Source organism: Ammospiza nelsoni, chromosome 2, assembly GCF_027579445.1.
Source record: "Ammospiza nelsoni isolate bAmmNel1 chromosome 2, bAmmNel1.pri, whole genome shotgun sequence".
Lineage (NCBI taxonomy): Eukaryota > Metazoa > Chordata > Aves > Passeriformes > Passerellidae > Ammospiza > Ammospiza nelsoni.
In genome coordinates, this window is record NC_080634.1 from 75,184,409 (window position 1) to 75,204,248 (window position 19,840).

Sequence of the window (19,840 nt, forward strand, 5' to 3'; positions counted from 1 at the left end):
ACAATTTTTTTTTAAATCAACTTCACAGTTGCCATTTTAGAAGTAGTGATGAGCTAAGGAATTGAGTCACAATGTTGTAAATTGTCTGACACATGATGTGGCAACCATTCAACTTAAATGAAATATTTCCTTTTTTAGTTCGTCTGCTGCGAAGATAAAAAACTAAGTGTATTTCAGTTAATGAAAATGGAAAGATTGGATCTTATACACTGAGTTTAAAAGGGAATAAAGATACGCAGAGATAAAAAATTCTGGACATAATGATTTAAATTAAGGTTGCTTTATTTCTAGTTATCTCTTGATAAGAGAGAGAAGAGATCCATTTCTCTGCTTTTGTCAATGATACTTTTGTACAAGGGTATTAACAACCGATTAAATATAAATAATTGAACTACATGACTTTCAGTATAAAAATAGCAGTACATTTAATTATTTAATTTATTTTATAGCCATTTTTTCAAATAAATTACTCATAAAGGAAAAAGGAATGGACAAAAAATATACTTATTCATTACAGGGAAAAATAATTAAAAACAAAGCTTAAAGAAACCAGTTAACACACCAGCAATAAATTAAAGGTGTCTCATTATTTTTCTTAATATGCAATGAGCTTTATCAAATAAAAATGTTCAATCTAGGAATTTATTCAGTACTTAATGCGTAGCATGCAGCAGTCCTGAAATTCTCAAAGAATGGATGAAATCTTTCACTCTTGCATTGGTAATGGATTTTGGTTTTCAAGTTCACACAAATTTTGATGATTGAGTATTCCTTACACAGTTTGTGCTCATCCATTGTATCCTGCAAGGAAAGGACTTTACAGCAACTGAAAGACCACTGCAACTTCTGTTTATTTGAGAGGTAGATATGAGAAATAATATAATTATTTTAGGTGAGTACATTCAGAGAAATGGTACCTGTATGTATTTTTCCAGTGTTTCACCAAAGTTACAAAAAACAGGATAAAATCTTTCTTCTGTTTCTACAGTGACCAGACCATACTAAGGTGACATATGGCTTGATCCTTCTTACTTGATAATAAAGACTATCTCAACTAAATCTTGTCTTATCAGATCTTACCAATTTCTTTTGCAGGAAAAGAAAAACTCTTTTGGCTTCATCTGGCTTCACAGACATCAACAGTCTCACTTGACTGAAAGGTAAATAACAGTCCTAGAGATAGGGCACTTGTTTTCTAGATTTCTGAGCACTTAAACATTTCAGAGTCTTCAGGCTGAATGATTGTGGTGGTCTGTGAATCTAATAAAAAATGCAATAATAAGAAATAATTAATATAAGTGGTATTATGAAACAAAGCCTGTATAACAAAATAAGAGATCCTGGAAGTGAGATGAAGCACTGCACTCTTGAACATGGATATTGTTTAACTGTTAATTAATTCCATGGTTATATCTGAGTCTGCCTCAGCTAAATCTCTTGTGTAGCCTTAGTTAAGTACAAACAGTATCATCTTAACATGCGTATATGGCACAGATGAGTCAGTCTATGTAGAAAGGAAATGACCAAATTGCTAGTTTCACTAAAACATTCTTGTTCCATGCTTAAGAGCATTAATATTGAACCCCTTGTCATCTTGTTCAATGGGAATCTCACAAACCCTGGAAATGCAGTTCACAACTTCACAATTTTTTTTCTACTGTCTTGTAAAACATCACCCTTACATTCCAACAGGAGCAGAACTGACTAGCTCTAGCTATAACCATGACTTCCCTTATGTGTTCTAGTTACCGCCTTTTTCAGGTGCATTTTTCAAGTGTATGACAGCTAATTTGAGAAAGAACTATATATTTTCCCTCTCAGATTTTTCTTTCCCTTAACTCCAGATTTGTACGTGCTTGCCAAAAAAAGTCAAGTGCGTTTCTATGTTGACTTTCTTTGTACTGTAGAGCTTCCAGCTCTAGTCTGGGGTCTCTTTGATGGTTTTTTCAGCTGTTGTTATTTTTAATAAAGAGAAATAATATTAGTTTTTTTCCCCTACTAAATGCTTTCTTTAGTCTCTATTAGTTCTTTTTGCCATCTCTGTGTCTAAGAGGTGCAGCAAGGGGACAGTGACAAAGAACATAGATTAGGAAATCAATGTCTTTTTTCTCTCAGCCTTCCCTGGTGAGACAGATGCACAGTGGATAGGACAAGTATCAACAGACACAAGGTGGAAAACTGAAAATTCCCACCACATAATAGGGAAAATAATTACCACAAGAGCTGTAAACACTGGAAAAGGTTGTCTCGTAGGGTTGAAGAAGCTCCAGTCTCGAGGTTCAAGATTCAGCTTTTAAGCAGAAATTTGTATAACCTTCAGAGGTCCTTTTGGCCATAATTTTTCTCTAAACCAATGTACCAATGAAAAATAAATAGAAAATACATGCATTAATTTCTCTCATTATAAGTTATTGAGTATTTGAGATACTGTGCACATAAGTTTGTTGTTTTTATTGCTTGCGGATTTTTGTTTTATAGTCTGCTTTATCGCTTCTTATGCATAACACAGGGTCCTCAGACTAAAATTAAGGAATATTGTGCATCACAGTACACAAATCCTCTGAGGCAAAATTTGTGTGATTTAGAGAAAAGGATGAGTGCTATGCTCTTCCTTTTATACTTACACATTCAATGAGTAATTAAAAAAAGCTAAAGCTTAAAATTACTATTATGGACATGTTAATTTGTTTCTGCTGCAGTTAACCACAACAGTATCTATTTAAAGAACTATGTTGGTACTTTCTTCTCTGACACCGATTCTATTCTTTTTCATTGCTTTTCACACCAAGGAAGAAAAATTCAGTTAAACTCTTTTTGAAGCAAACAAACACATATACAAAACCAACCAACACCTAAAAAAGAAGTCTGTCCTGACCTGCTCCATTCTACTGCTATCCAATTTTATTTCAAGGAAATTCAGTCATAATTGGAATGATACAAGCATATATTTCTCAGTAACCCAGGGAGCAGGTCCTCTTTTTGCAGTTGCCAAAATATTCTGTCTCCCTTCCATTTTAGAACAGTAAAAGCAGAAGAACAGCAGTCACAACTGCAACATCCAGCTGCTTCACTGTTTTTTCTTTCCCCTGGCAGTTGTCATAAATTAACAGGTTCCCTTGCTCAGCCTCAGATGCCAGGAGAGGCTCTTGCTGAGATGCCTTAAGTCACACAGCTACAAACCTGGTACAACTGCCATCCCTATCATTACAGCAGAGTACAGGAAATTATAGCCCCCTCAGTCATATAACAGTCCCTGCAAAAGTTATGGAACAAAGGCTCCTCTCAGAAGTTGAATGAAATCTGTGACTGGAGAAAGCCAGCCTGGATTCCTCAGTGGAAGATCATTCTTGGTAACCTGATCATCTTCTCCGACAAAGCAACCTGCTCAGTTGATGCACATCAAGGAGTGGGGCATCATGGTCTATCTTGATTTATCCAAAACTTTCAATAACATTTCCCACAACCTGCTTCTAAAGAAGCTGATGTATTATGGCCTAGACAAGTGGTCTGTGTTGTACTCTCCAGTGTAATGCAACTGAATTGATCTCAACATTTTGGTACAATCTGCCCAAAAATATATAGCTACAAGTGAAAATGTTAGAAAATATTTAAGTGCTTTTAATCCCTAAATTAAAGATTTGCTAAAAATGAAAATAAGCTGAAAGATTAATCAAACAGGAAAGCAAAACCTCCCCAAATCCCAGGACTACTGTTGTTGCCATCTTATTTCAAGGGTTCCGTACTGTTGTGTTCTTATTGTAAAAGCTTCATACCTTGTTGGTGTTTCGCATGGGCAGCTTCTCAGAGCACGGACTCTTTCTTCCTCACAAAGCAGCCAACTGACCCCAGTTCCCTTCTCACCCAGCCACCCCACTCTTTTATAGCACTCTGCTCCTCACTGGTTACAGCTGGGTCCTGTTAAAGTCAGGCCTGCTCCTAATCTTTGATAATTGGCCCAGCTGCAACTCCTTAGGGGTAAGATTACTTTCTACTCTATCTTTAATTTCTTATATGCTATCCCCCTACATACTGTATTTATAAAAAGGTAGTTTGAAAAGAAATTTCTCCACTGTTCATTATATTCTCACTGGGTGAAATCCTATTACAGTTACACTAAATGAATACCATTTAATATTTTGCTCCATAATATAATACTAGAACCTACCTCCTCCTCTCACTTATTTTAAGTAAATAAAAGTACATCTGGGTTTAATTCAGTGACCCATTGACAAGATAATTTATTGGACTTGAAAGACTCTCTAGAAAAAGGTAAAAATCTTAAGAAGCTCAAAACTACCGCAACTTATCCTTCAGGCTTCAGGAAATTAACAAACTTTTGAGCATTGTACAAGTATGGAAGAGAACCCTGTATTTCAGTCCTTGAATAGAATTAATTTCTCAGTTTAATGAACTGAGTTAAACTGTTCATTAACTGTGTAGTTAAACAGATTGTCAGCAGACTATTCTAGCCACTAGGAGGTAGACTTAATACTTTGTTTTCTTGTTTGCTTTTTTTCTCTGATTACAATGGTCTGAACACAAATACAAGATGAGAATGGGGACTATTTTCTTCTTGAAAGAAATGTGGAGCATTTGAAGCACTCAAGCTAACCTTTACATCCACTATGGGTTTTTTGACATTATTTCTGTGTCATTTGGCTGCCCCATGCTCTTCATAACAACCTAACTTTATAATGCAGTTCTTCATTCCAACCTTAGGAAGCAGGAAAAGAGGATGTGTCTAGATTACTAGTTATTCACTTTGGGGACGAAAAATACTTTTTTCTTTCAAATTGTTTTCAACTAATATGGAAATATGGTGCAAAAGAGAAATTGAGATCAAGAGAAAAGAATTTCCAAAAACCAATTTCAACAGATTGTGGAATACTAGCTGGGTGGACAAAATGTGTGCTCCTGTGACACAAGAAATCAGATTGATTACTCTTCAGAGTAATAATTTTCAACACAAAAGCAGCTTCAATAGAAAGTAGAAAGAGTAATCTTAAAACCAATCTCACAGAAATCTTTGTGATTGTATCACAAATTGCATGTGGGGAGTTTATAATTTTAAAATCAATTTATCTGTCCTATCTGTCCATTAGGTATAAAATACAAAGTTCCTACTTTCTAACCTACAATTTAAAATAGTGAAGGTGTAAAATTCTTGGCACAAAAAAAATATAATGAATCAGAAAGTTGATTTGCTGTTAGCACCAAACACTGTAGAAATTTTGAATTGTTAGACAACTCCATTTAGGTGCTCAAAGTTCACTAGCATCCACACATGCACAAGAAAAAACCCACTGGAAGTTATTCCCATTTAAATACAAAACAGTTTTGCAAATTCCATTTAGGTTCTTGCATACTTCTTTGTTAATTCTCTCCCAGAATTTTGTCATGTACAAATAATTTTTTTCACATGCTATTCATAAGAGTTTTGGCCAGGCAAAATATGCTGGGTGCACATCTTTTGGTAAGCTATGGGAAAATGAAATCCATGTCATTCACAGGAGCATACTATTTGCAACAAGATTATAAAACGCTATTAGGTGTGGCAGAATATGTCAGCTGGTTTTAATCTTTGCAAATTCAGGTGAAATTTTATCAATAGAGATCCAAGAACCCAATTTGTTATTTCCTAGAGAAATACCAGAATTATTCAGTTATCCTTTTTTGTTGTTTCTTGTTGTTTAACCTGCACACAATGTTTGCTGAAATTAAGTTCTCTAGTAGCAGAGAAATATATGCATCTTACACTAAATGTTCACTCAATAACAAAATAAAACTAAAAGTAAAACTATTTTGTCTTGAGCAGAATAGCATCCTTTCAGATTAGTGTGAAATTAAAGTTGCAGCTCCCATTCTGTGAATGACATAAGTAACTCCAGGTAACCATTCCTTTCTTTTCTTGTAGAAGTGATATAAAAAGAGATCAAACACCAAATTTTGCATGTTATAACTATGCTGAGGAGAATATCAGGAAATAATGAAAGGAGGGAAGGAAATCTGCAAAACACAGTAGGATATTAGTTATCTACAAGATGCAGTTTGACCTGGTTCTACCCTTTGGAATCTCTCAACACCATCTCCAGACTGCTCCAGAAGTTAAGGTAGTCACTTTAAATAACAGGCTGGGTTCATGCGCCTAATTTTTAAATAATATCATTAAGAGTACCTCCTTGTGAGGTGAGTACTGAAGCTGTGCTATGCACATCAGTGTGTGTGTGGCTAACTGAGGCAGCTCACACATGCAGCAGTTTGTGCAGAAAGGCGCAAACCCAGAGCCAGCAGCTCTGTGCCAAACAGCACACATACATCCCCAGCTATGGTGCTGACATCGTGACAGAGCACGGTTCCCAGCTGCTGTCAGAGCTATTGTCCCAGTGACATCCAAGGCTTGACCCAGACAAATCCTCAGAAAGAGGATTCAGATCTACAAATCTCAAACTGCAGGGAGTGCCTAGGACAACTCACTGAGGTTAGGCCAGATGGTTTTACGGCTTGTAGCAGCTGTGCCGTTGTCAAGAAGCTGTGCCACCAAGTGAAAGATCTGCAGGAGGAGGTCAGCAGACTGAGCAGCATCAGAGATGAAAGGAAAGCAGTTGAATGGCTCTTTTCCAAGCAACTGCAGCTTCAAGAGTTCAAACTTCCAACTGTAGAAGCAAGACGGGCAGAGCTTGTGCATGTCAGGGTGTGTGACATCCCAATCATAAATGAAAAGGAGCACCCAAGGTTCACAGCTGCCCATGGTTGAAATTAACTACAAAAGTCAGAGCGTCTGCAAAGGTTTACAAAGTTTTATAGTAACTTACACACTTGGCATGGAAATTGCTTTGTTAGTCCCTGACCTCCTAGCATAAACACATAGCGTGTGTTTTGGATAACAGGGTAGAGGGAAGGGAGAGAGAGATGAATTAAAAAGAAGGGAGGAAGGGTCAGTCGGTCCATCCGTCCGTCCGTCCTGGCTGCAGTGTAAATCCGTAGATCTAGCTGGCGTGTCCAGAGTCCTGGGGCTCACACAAAGCAGGTGTACCGGGCTCGATGGGAGCACCTTGTGAGAGAAAGGTTTCTCACTTGCTATGCAAATTAGTGATCAGATACAGTTTGTTCTTCTAAACCTTTCTGGAAATGGGTTGGGGGGCTTTAGGGGTCTTTGATGGTCTTAGACCCCCACCATGTCCATGCCAATTTCAGCCTCATTCTTGCACTTGTGCTGCACTGTGTTGTGCTTACTTCCAGGAACTAGAACAAGGACTTTTTCCCTGGAAACTCCTGCCCTATCTCCATGTTTCCTGCCCTTCTCCAGCCATATTCTGTAATTTCTCACAGAAGTGTTATTAACAACATTCCTTGGCTGTTATCACTCACAGTCCTTGGTTGGCTCCATGTCTCTCCAGCTATTAGTGCTTAAGATATAACATTATCAGCTTATCTTCTGGGCCTCCATAGGGTGGCAAGTAGAAACTCCCATGATGGCAAAGCCTGGAAGCTGGAACCAAGAAGATGGCTTCTGCTGTTCCTGCAGACTTGTACCTAGAGAATATGTTCACTGATAGCTGATAAGGAACAGAGAGCACTCTAAAAACAAAAATTCAGAGCCAGCTGAGCCAGAGCTGCACTGCAGCACCAGGAGAAAGTGCAGTGTTAGTAGTGGGAGACACCCTGTTGTAGGCAATGAGGTTTCCCACCTCCCTTCTGATGAGGGTAGTCAAAGACAGGAACAGCTTGGCCAGAGAAGTTGTTGGTGTCTCATCATTGGTAACCTTCAAAGTCAGGCTGGATGGAGCTTTTAGCAACCTGATCTAGTGAAAAAATGTCCCTGGCCCTGGTGGAGGGAGGTAATTAGATAATCCAAGAAGGTCCCTCCCATCCTAAACCAATCTATGATTTTATGATTGATATTTGAGTGGCCCTCCATAAATTATGTATGACACATTATTATGTCTACTGTAAAATTTCATTGTTCAGGATAAAGTTATGAGATCCAGACTGATAAATTCAGGATGAAACTGTGTTATCCATATCTTGTATAGTAGATAATTTGATTATCATCAGGATTAGAAAACAAGGTCCATGTTATGGCAAATGTTAATCATACCAGATATTTCACTGTAATTTACTCTGGTTTTATTTGAATATTCTAAAAACACAGAGAAGTAATGATTGATTTTTTATTGCTGGGGTTCATTTTAGAGAACCTACCACAAGAAAATGAATTAATTCCAGTTCTCTAACTACTTTGAAATAACAAATTTCTAGCTAAAGTGAACTATATCCAGAGTAAACTACACAGTTACAACAGCCATTAGACACATAACAAACCAATGAATCTGCTTCTATTAAAATTTAATCAGAAGCATTCCTTTCTCAACCTCAGTTGGTATAATTTTTTCCTGTGACCCACCTACTATATAAAATCTACTTGAGGTTGTATTCAGAAAAATAACCCCTTCTTTGTGTATTATATCAGCTGTGATCTTTAACTGAGTTTCTGAAGTTGTTCAGATGTAAAAACATTTAATGCCTGGAAATTTCATTTTTTTCTTTTTTTTTTTTTTACCGTAAGTAAAAAAGATGAGTCAAATTTAGTTGTCTAAACATAGTTACCTAGTGGCAAGTTAAGATAGGTACCTGAACTCTCTGTATGGGTCTGCAGTTGGAACACAAAAGATGTGTGAAAGAATTTCTTCTGAGAGTTAGAAGACAAGCAAGATGAGCCAATGGAGCTCAAATGGCTTCAGAGGTTGCATAATTATAGGCAGGTGATAGCATAAGTTTCTGTATTTTTATTAGTTAGTTACCTTTGCTTTACTACTTTGACTTGTAAAACTCTTTGTTATACAAGTATAATCACCTGCTTTAAAGGATTATCAGCTCCTGGCATCTGCAGGTGAGTATGCATCTTGCTGTTTTTACCTTTCTGTTGAGGCAGATCAGCAATTGCAGATATTTCAAAATAGCAGCACACCCTCTAGGAATGCAAGCAATATGAGATGTTACTGCAGGCACAGCTGCTGGTTTTAACCTATAATGCATGGATTTTGTGTCACAGTGATAATGTTCTTTAAAACATTTCCTCTCAGCTCTCCAGCTCATCAGAATACTTCCCTAACCAGCCTCCAAAAACTGTCATCCATATCTTTTCCCACACATTTGCAGTATATTTTCTTCCACAAGCAATACAGGATGTAGAGTGTGCAATTAAGAATTCATTGCTTGGAACTGAATTAAGAGAGTGAAATTCACTTGCTGGCTGTTCCCCTATACATGGCAGGCATCTGGCAACAGGAAGGTTGGTCAGAGTTCATCTGGCATCATCAGATTGTCTTTTGGACAACCAAAACATTCCTCTTACTATTTCAGGATTGTCACTGGTCATTGTCTGTGTGACATAAATAGCTGTTTCATGTAGTATTAAGTCTGCTCCCTGGAACCTGAATTTTCCTTCAGGTTTCTGAATGACTAAGTACCTATTTGTTCTGCTCTGAATTCTGTGCTAAAATATGCTACTTCAGGTGTAAATGCTACAAAAAAAAAAAAAAAACAAACAAAAAAACAGGCCAGAATTAAGAGGTCATGCAAACCAGCAAAGTATGATCTTAATACAAAAAGTGTCAATAGAAAGAATCTGATTAATGGGAAACAGCTGAGCATCTCTTCAGACCATGTAGAAGTATTTGTTTCATTTCTATTTTTCATTATAGAACCATACAAAGCTGAATCCTCAGCTTGAATAACTCTCGAACTATGTCAAATGCACAGAACAAGAAATAATTTTGTTTTGCTGCAAATAATAAAGTACCAGATAAAATCTTGGTTGAGCTGGAAAACAGAGATTAATGTCTTCAGGGAAGTGAGAGAAGAGGCAGAATTGGAACTATCCAGAAACCAAAAATAGCACCTATTCATTCAGTTCATAAGAGGAGAAATGTGTTGCATCACTGTATGCCAACCTGAAAATACATTTCAGATTCTCCTATTAAAGCATTGGAAGGTAAGACTCTGCCTCTGGGTAGGGCTTATTGGTTACCTATGGTTTGTCATGGTTTGTCAGCCATTTTTCCAGTTTGAATCCAGAGGATTCAATTCAATCCATTAAACTGAACATGAATGGTAAAAATGGGTTTATGCATCTCACATAAACCTCCAAATTACACTCTAGGGGGTTGATTTCACTTAAGGTCAAAACCTAAAACATTAACATTGTCAAATGCAGTCATTCACTAAGTATTGCCATCATCTATATAGCATAGGGAGCGGAAAGCTTGTTCATTGGACCAATTCATTACTGTTTCCAGCTCTCTCATCACAGCAGAAAGTAACCATAGAAGTTATAAAAGTCTTCAGTGTGGTAGATTTTGCATTTGATCTCATAATATTTGTAATGGCCAATTACCTTAAGGAATACATTTAAACACATAAACCTCCTTGTTTTATATATATCAACTTTTCTTTGAGAAATTCACAGTTTTAGGATATGGATTTATATTTCAATCACAGCAGGACAAACCACTGGTTAGAAAAAGAATCTGCTAGCTAGGGCAAATGACAGAAAGAGAATTCTGAGAAATCAGCAGAAATGTTTGAATAGAGAAAATGATAATTGAACAATACTTTAAAGTGAACTTTTAAATATCCTTTTCATTAAAAAGAACCAGTGAAGCTCTCCATTTACATTCACTGTTAGTTCTCGATTTTGTCTGAAATAGTACAGAAGCTGATAGAAAAAAAGCTGAAGAAAAAAGTTGAAGAAAAAGATTACAGTGTGTAACAGAGCCACTTATAGCTGCAGACCAGTTGCAGGGCCAATATAATACATTTTAACATCTGTTTACTCAAAAGCAGCTCTTAAAGGTTAACTATCATGCAAGATAATCAGTAATATTTATGAATCGTGTTTCCATGACGAGTGGAAACACCCATTACCCCCTTTAAAGACACCTGACTTTCTGGGCCGAGAAGTCCTGCCCTTTTTGCCATCACATGAGAGGCTGACCTGCCTCACCTTGCCCCATGTGATCTACAAACGGTCTGTGATCCCATGGTTGCTTCAGAAGACTCTGAAAGTCCTCATAAATATGTACCTATATATGCATATATACCTGTATAAAATTAGATGAAGGATATGTATTTGTTTAATTATATATATTCACATATACATTAGAATTATAAGCCTATAAATATATGAAAGTGTATTCCTAAAAAGGATGTACAATGTGAATAATTGCATATATATAAATCCACAAAATTTTACAAATTATTTCTATGCATGTAATAAAAATTAATAATATAAATCAATATAAACACATGTTGTCATTAAAAAATATATCTAAAAATATAATTTAATCTGAAAGATTTAACTAAGTTTAAATGTGAATGGAAAGAAAAAACAACTTAAAACATATCTTGGGCTTGCTACTTCAGAGGGTTTCAATAACTCCTAACCCATTGTGGGGATGAAAATCTTAAGAAGGGCAATGTGCCACTGAGGAGGGTAGAGGAACATGCACGAAACTGAACATGTCTGTGGATCAAGTGATGGCTCTGGTGAGGCCAGCAGCGAAACAACTGCTGAACACTGTGCTATGAAAGAGGTGACTGTCTGGGGGAGGCTGGCCAAGAGGCCCCAAACTGTCAGCTCCAAACTTCCAGAGTGACCACACAAAATTATTGGGGAAACCTCTCAAGTTTGTGCTGTGCAGGATGATACAGGTATCGTGGTCAACTATCATGGAAAACCAGGACAAGAAGACAATATTTTATGAGCTTGTCCAGGAAAATCACTGATGGAATTGTGAAAAAAAAATATATATAATTCAGAAGAAATTACAAATGGACTAACTATTTAGAAACACTGAATCATTAATTATTTAGAAACACTGGTTTTGTTGAAAAGGACATTTAATGTAGCTTCAACCCCCTTGCCATAGGTAGAGACTTTCCACTAGACCAGCTTGCTCAAAGGCCCATCCAATCTGGTTTTGAACACTGTAGTTATGAGGCACAGCTTCTACATGTAACCTTTTCCAGTATCTTATCACACTCAGAATAAAAAATTTCTTCCTTAGGCCTAATTTAAATCTACTCTATTTCTGTTTACATCTATTCCCCCTTGTTCTCTTACTACATGCCGTGTTTACAAGTCCCTCTTCAGCTTTTGTACAGGCCCCTTTGGGTACAGAAAAGCTGCTAATAGGTGGTTCATGTCTTTCATCAGAAAAATAGGTACAGAAAAAAGTCTGTATTTCCTGTGACCTGAAATATATGTACAAAGTTAGGCATATGTTCTTAATTACAGTTTAGCTCTGGACTTAGCACCAAAACCACATGGAATGAAAAAAAAGGATATGAAAATGAAAACTGACGAGAATGAGAGCTTGAAGGTGACATGTCTTGTGTTTTTTATTGTGCTTCTTATGGATGTAAAGTTTTGTGGTTACAGATGCGTAATGTGTAACACCAAAGGTTACGCTGACTATTTTTTAGTTACCCAGCTTCTGAAAGAAAAAAATGGATATGTAGCAAGGATTTGAGATGATGAATTCATGTGCATGTAAGTTCCCATCCCAGAGTATGTTTCATAGCTTTAAAGTTTTAAACCGTGAAACTAAGCAGCTTCTCCGAAGCACTGAGATTTGAGGGTTGAAAAGGTTATTTCTCCATTTTCTTCAACACTGCTGAAAATCAAAATTGTGCAGGTCCTCATCCACAACCAGAATACTATGGAGTGGAACAAATTGTAAAGGGGTAGAAATTTTTTTGCACAGCCCACAGCTAATAAGAAGAAGATTTCTTCACTTACAAGTGGAACCAAGTTACTGCTGTCAACAGGAAGTGAAAACTTTGAGGTAGACCTGAAGTTTAAACAAGAATGAGTTTAGTGTTGATTTATAGTCTATGCAGATGGGGAGCTTGAAGAATTTTTATAAACAAAATTCCCACATTGCTGCATCCTAGTTATGCTCTTTTTGGTGGGGAAAGATTTCTGCATATATTAAAAACAACCCAAATGAAAAGATCATTCCAAGAAATCTAATAGCTTGTAGTCCTTCAGCAGCAAAATATAATAACATCCTCCTGGGCACTCTGAAGGTATTCCTGACAATTTTGACAACTCAGCGGCCTATTTTGGTACACTCACAGTAGAAGTGTATCCACTTTACAGTCTTTTCCTTGTGGTTATTGTCAGAGTAAATGGCAACCAATTCTTCTTGTGCTGCACCTGTGCTGAAACCCTTCAGAGATGCTGTATTTGCAGACATAATACATGGATACCTATAACACTGCTGAGGTAAAAGAGACGTAGAAGATGCACACAAGGATTTTGAAATATCTGAAACTTTGCTTTGTGAAGGGAGTCCAAAATGTTTGGATTTAGATTTAGAGTGAGTTTTCCTTTTATGTGTTGTTTTCTTTGGGTTTTCTGTTTGAAGATTTGTTGGGATTTTTTGGCTTTTGTTTTATGTTTTGTGTTGGCTTGATTTTTTTTTTTGGGTTGGTTGTAATTTTAGCGGGTTTGGGGGTTTGTTGTTTGTTGGGTTTTTGTTTTGCTTTGGTTTGGAGGGATTTTTTTGTTTATTTGTTTGTAGTTTTGTGGTTTTTTTTTTCTTTTGATTACATAAAACTGTACCTCGATCAGAAGCAGAAAGCTTAAGGTTACTCTGTCTAGCACACAGACATTGACAAAAACCCCTGATCCATCTGGGTACAAGCCTTAAGAAAGAAGGCTTTCCTTTGCAGCCTGAGTGCATAAAGAATTCCTCAAAACAAAATAAAAAAAAAAAAATCTGTGTTTTAAAAATTTATGTGGGATTTCTTCCAGGGATTTAATTTCCCCTACAGCATCATGAAAATAATTGAAATAATGTTTTGGCTGACTAGGGTAAGATTTTGTTTACAACAAAACAAGCACTTGCATGAATGAGGAGAGAGCAGTGGATATTGTTTACCTCAACTCCAACAAGGCTTTCAAGACTGTATCACTTAACATCCTCATAGGCAAACTGAGGAAGTGTGGGCTAGATGAGTGGACAGTAAGGTGCATTGAGAACTGGCTACATGGCAGATCCCAGAGGGTTATAATCAGTGACAGAGAATCTGTTTGGAGGCCAGTCACTAGTGATGTCCCCAAGGTTCAATACTGGGCCCAGTGCTGTTTAACTTATGCATCAATTGCTCAGATGAAGAGACAGGGACCTCATGAAGTTCACTAACAACATAAAGCTGTGAGGAGTGGCTAATACTCCAGAGAGCTTCTCCAGTGTAGCCCTTCAGAAGAAACCTGACAAGGTTTCTGACAAGCAGGTTGGAGAGATGGGCAGAAATAAATCATCTGGAATTCCACAAAAACAAATGCTGTGCCCTGCACCTGAGGAGGAATAACCCCCTGCATCAGCACAGGCTGGGGGCCAACCCTGCTGAAAAGCAGCTCTTCAGAGAAGGATCTGGGGCTCTTGGTGGACAACAAGCTGTCCATGGGTCAGCAATGTGACCTTGGGGCCAAAAAGGCCAATAGTATCCTGGAGTTCTTTAGGAAGAACTTTGCCAGCAGGTTGAGGGAGGTGATCCTGCCCCTCTACTCATCCCTAGAGAGGCAACACCTGCAGTAATGTATCCAGTTCTGGGCTGCTCACTACAGGAGAGACTGGAAGCTCCTGGAGCAGGTCACAGAAATGATTAAGCATCTGGAACATATCTCTTAAGGCTGAGAGCTGGGTCTGTCCAGACTCAAGAAGAGATGCCTGAGAGGGTACCTCATCAATGTCTGCAAGTATCTGAAGAGAAGCTGGGCTCTTCTTGCTGGTGGCAAGCACTAGGACAAGAGGCAATGGGCAGAAACTGATGCACAGGAAGTTCCACCGAAACATGAAGAAGATCTTGTACAATGTGCAAGTGAGCACCCACTGGAACAGATTACCCAGAGAGGTTATGGACTGTCCCTCGTGGAGAGATTCAAGAACTGGATGAAATCCTGTGCCAAGTGCTCTAGGATGACTCTGCTAGTAGGGAGGTTTGATCTGGTGGTCCATTGTGTTATCTTCCAACCTGACCCATTCTGTGATTCTGTGTTTGAGTGTTGCTGTCAACTGCCATGTCATCTCTAAAAATGTCCTGTATCCTATCTGGGGAAAGAAATATAGAAGCATTTTTATGGTAATCATCTTATTTAGGCTTAATAAAATAAATAGGGTTATGATCAATTATAAGGCAAACTGAGTATGTGAGTGGTGAAACTGAAAACTTTTTCTAAGCAAGTGCATCACTGAAAGCTTAGTAGCATGCACATTTTTTGAAGAGTTATAAAGAGTCACGACTTCCATCAAAAGCAAAATCCATGGGGGTTATTTAAGAATCAAGTTTTGTCCTTAACAGGACATGTGAAATCTCAACAAGACTTGGTTCTTCTAAGAAGAATCTGAAGATACTACTAAGCTTCCAAATGGATATCTGTTCACCTGTACAAATTCTTTTTAGGCATGTATTACCTTTTAGGCAAAGAACTGGACATTGTTTTCCTGACAAAAAAGCCAACTAGATACTGGTGGGGGGAGGAGAGATCACTGAGAAATATGAGGAGATGAACTGGTTATACCTGATTGTGTGAACTCTGGTGAGTAAAGTCTCTGAAAGATTTATTTTTGCTCTCAGGTTGACCGTTTCAGTCAAGTCATTATGATCAACAGATTCTTGTTCTAGAGACTAGACAAGTGCAGAGTATAGCTCACAGGCAAATGCTTCCCAGAAAACTGTCAGGAAATTATCTTTCATATGGCTGTCAATCATCTGTAAGAGCTGCATATATTCCCTCATACAGCAGCTGTTGTGAAAATCCAGTGCCCCTGAACTTTTTTCACAGTACAGGGCTGGTTATGACCAGTTTATACAACCTTACTACTGGGGACTTCATAAAAAAACCCCTGAATTTGCTAAGCAACAGCTTAAATTTTACATAATTAACAAAACCTTTTCTTGGAAAAACAGCATGGCATTCAAATCTAATACCCTGGGACTTCATATCAGAATGTTGCCTAAGCCTCTAAAGATGACATCCAGCAGCAGGATCAATTCCTGCTGTTTGTGCTTTTATAAAACAATCTTATTCAAAAGGGTGTAGACATTGTCCCTTATTTGCAACTGAGAAGCAACTTGATTACTGCACAGTATGAGTAAGATTTGCTGCTTTGTCCTAGAAAGTTCGCTTCTGTGGTATACAGCTGGATGAAAATAGTTGTTACAGATAGTTGACCAGACTTATAAGCAATTACCCCTGTCATTCCATGGTTTAACCTATCTTGCAGCAAACATACAGCAGAGTGTTGTCCCTTTATAATCCTCTCCGTTCCCATCCAACATGCCCAGGAATGCAGATTTTGGCAGACAAAAGTAGGATCATCTCCGTGTACAGGTTTTCCTTGATGCTGGTCTTCATCAGGATCACTACAAACTCAGCTTGAAATTCAGCTTTATTTCAAGAAATTTGGAATATAAACCCATCCCTATTAAAATTAATCTCCTTTTCTTGTAGTGGAAGAGAATCTGTATTTCCCATTTGTTTTGCACCATACAACAAGGTTTGTTTTTCGATTTCACCTTGCCCTCAAAACCCTGCTGCTTGATACTTCTTGAACTTTGTCTTCTAATGGGTTCAGGCTGCATTTCCCTCCAGAAGCATCATGTGTTTCAGTTTTAAATACTTTTCAAGTAGCCTTTCAGGAGTTTTCTTTTTGCCCCTACATACACATGTTCCTCTGACGTTGCCTTTTGTACATGGCAGTCAAAAATGGCAGCCCCTACAGGGGAAGCAAAGAAAGACAGGGTATGCTTGTCTTGGGACTGGGAAAGGTGAGTGACTTCTACCCCCAAGCAGTCATGTGAACATAAACCTGAGTGTCATGCTATCATTACTTTCTCTCCATGCATGGATAACTACTTCAGCACTCTCCAGGTACCTTGCATATTCTCTAGTACCACAATTTTCAATGAGCGCAAATGTTACACTCAATCTTTGCCTCTGCTACTTTTTCCTGACAGATTAAATGCTTTTCATTCCAGTGAAAATTAAAATACAGCATGGAAGCGGAAATAAATTGATAATCCCCAAAATCCATACCCATGCTGAGAGAGAGATGCCTCAGTGCTTTTGGGCATCTGTGGGAATAAATCTTGCAAGTCTTCTCCCTAGTCCTAATGAGGAATTGCGGTTATTATTTATAAAGAAAACTTATAATTTCTACAAATTATTCTGCTTATCTTCACCTTTGGGTTAGATTAAATTGTTTTAGTCATGAGGCTTTTGTGACATTTTGCTTCTTTTCAGGTGTTGATGAAGTTAACACAAAAGGCACTAAAGGAGCCTTGAAGCGCACTTTGAAATCTAGTCAGTCCAGATCTCCAGTCTTGTTTACCAATCCAAACAGTATTTTAATATGTATGCAGGAAGACTTATAAAATATCTAATATGAACTAATTAAAATTTAGTGATTTAAAAAATGAGATTACACTTTTTAAAAACAATAATTATGTAGTTGTGAAAAGAAGAATGGGGGCAAAACTAAAGAATACTGGAAAAGTATTGGGAAGTGACAAAAATTGCGGTCACCAATCCTGACTCACCCCACAGAGTACAGGCTAAGGGGGTTATGAAACGGAGGATAGAGCAGAATGGAAAGTGATACACTAATATATACAGAAATGTACAGTTATAACAGTATGGAAATTACAGCAGGAGGTGCAGTTGCTGCTAGCTGGAGGGAATGTGATCAGCATGCCCAACTTCAGATACACAACACATGCTGAGAGGGACTAACTGGAGGGTGGAGCAGAATGGAGACACCACCACTAGGCTCTGTTGAAATCCTTGCAAGCGGGGGGAAATCAGTGCTAGCTGATAAGCCATATAGGAACTGTCAATGGACGGAGAAAACAAATATCCTGCTGTTGAACCAGCAACCGTGGTGAAGCCAGAGATACAATCAAGGCACTCAAAGTTACCTACCTCCAAGGTAGAACCACCCTTCCTTGTCAAATGTTATGAATTTGTCTTTACTGTCTCTGAGCTTTTATCTGTATAATAATCAGCCAGTTTATAATCCTAGTTTAGAACAGCATTTGTCTTACTATTAGGCATCTAAAGCTGCATAGGAAGAGCCTGTAGGAACATTACTCATTATGAGTAATGATTGTCATATATGCCTCTTATTCCATCTACTAGATGATTACTTTTCACACATCACTGGCATGGCAATCAAGTAACTTTGTGCTATTTGAAAAAAAAAATAAATGGAAAATAAACCTAATTAAAAATATTTATTTATTTCCGTTTTGCAGAAATAGCTCACCTAAATTTAGATATCTGTGATGGAAACACCTGAGACAGGTGGCTAGGTCTTTACTGATAGTAGATGAATTGACACTTTATAACGTGGCTCATGATGTTTTCAGATGTCTATTTCAGGTTACATGTGCTATGTCCTAAAACTGCATATTTCTATCTGTCTCTGCATAAAGGATACTTAGAGTGATTATCTCAGACCAAAGCCTGAAACTTGCATGGCACTCACCTTCCCTGCAGTTATTATAAATATATGTAAACTCAAAACCTGCCCAGCAGCAAACAACAAAAAAAGAATTTGGGTTGTGGGTTTTTGTTGTGTTTTGTTGTGTTTTATTTATTTTTTTTTTTAATAGTGGACAAGTACCCTTAAAAAGATTACAGTACTCTGTTCTCCACAGTAAAAATCGTAGACTGCTGAGAGAAGCCTTAGAAAAGAGGAATCTTGGATGAAGCTGTAAAAGACAACAAATAACTGATGCAATTCTAAAAAGGCCTCCCCTCAGCCACTGAACAATGCTGAAATCAAGTTATGGTGATAAAAAGATTGAGCTTCTGATCAGCACTATCTGTTATAATGACATTCATAGAATTTGGGCTTAATTTCTTACATCAAACCATGCAATGCCTTTAAAAATGTGGACAAAAAAGCCCTTTAGGCTGCTAGAAGCTTACCAATTGGATGATTACAGGTGTAAATACGTTGTGTTGGTAGGACATTGTAAGTCATTCTAAATGAAAATAGTGTATTTATTGCAGACGAGAGCGTTCTTAAGCTTAATGTTCATTATGACCCTCCTCTTTTCTCTGCATGACCTATGCAATCTAAGTATATAATCAAGACTGTTGAGTTCTTCTGAATCAATAAACTCTGTATTTTATGTGCAAAGTGTAAAGCAAAAAGTATGTTGAGAAGGAAGGGTGAAAAAAAAAGTAACATAAATTATAGATTGAAATATTTAAAGATGTAAAAATTTTCCCTTGGAGATTTTACAGAAATTCCACACATCCTTAGTTAATTTTTTAAACACCAGCTTACCAGTACACATTATCACATAGACCCCAGATATCCTCAATTCTAAATTACATGAAAGCAACACGTATTTTCAGTAATAATATAGCAAAAAAGAATAAATTGGACCACATTATACAAAAATAAATCTGTTACAAAAATTACAGCTTTGAAATTACTTTGAAATTACCTGAATGCCATGTCTGTACAGAGAGTAAAGAATAAGCAGGTTTGCTCCAGCTTTGAACTGGGAGACTTCTGATGTTGCTTGTTTCCCACTCCTCTCCTTCTACCCTTCAATCTATCTTGACCTTCTGTCAAAAACAGAAAGAGCAGCTCTGCTTCTGAACTTTCACCTGTCAGATGTAACAAACTGCATAGATGCAAAGAAGAATCTCCTCTGAGTTTACTGATTCTCTCATTTCAACAAAACAAGTTATAACAAGTTACCCTTCTCTCAAAACATGTCCTTAAGAACACTTTATAGATTGAAAATA

At 37.4% G+C, this 19,840-nt stretch overlaps 1 long non-coding RNA gene across 2 annotated transcripts; it reads right to left on the reverse strand.

Annotated features, from left to right (window-relative positions):
* Positions 1-264: 264 nt before the first annotated feature.
* LOC132069863 (uncharacterized) lies at positions 265-3,874 on the reverse strand. 2 transcript variants are annotated; one of them, XR_009417834.1, is made up of 4 exons: positions 3,774-3,874; positions 2,216-2,345; positions 1,081-1,260; positions 265-801 (listed from the first exon to the last, which is right to left on the reverse strand). It is a non-coding gene; the product is annotated as an uncharacterized LOC132069863 (long non-coding RNA). The 2 variants fall into 2 exon arrangements; XR_009417833.1 differs by having other exon boundaries at positions 265-1,260.
* Between the last annotated feature and the right edge of the window lie 15,966 nt (positions 3,875-19,840).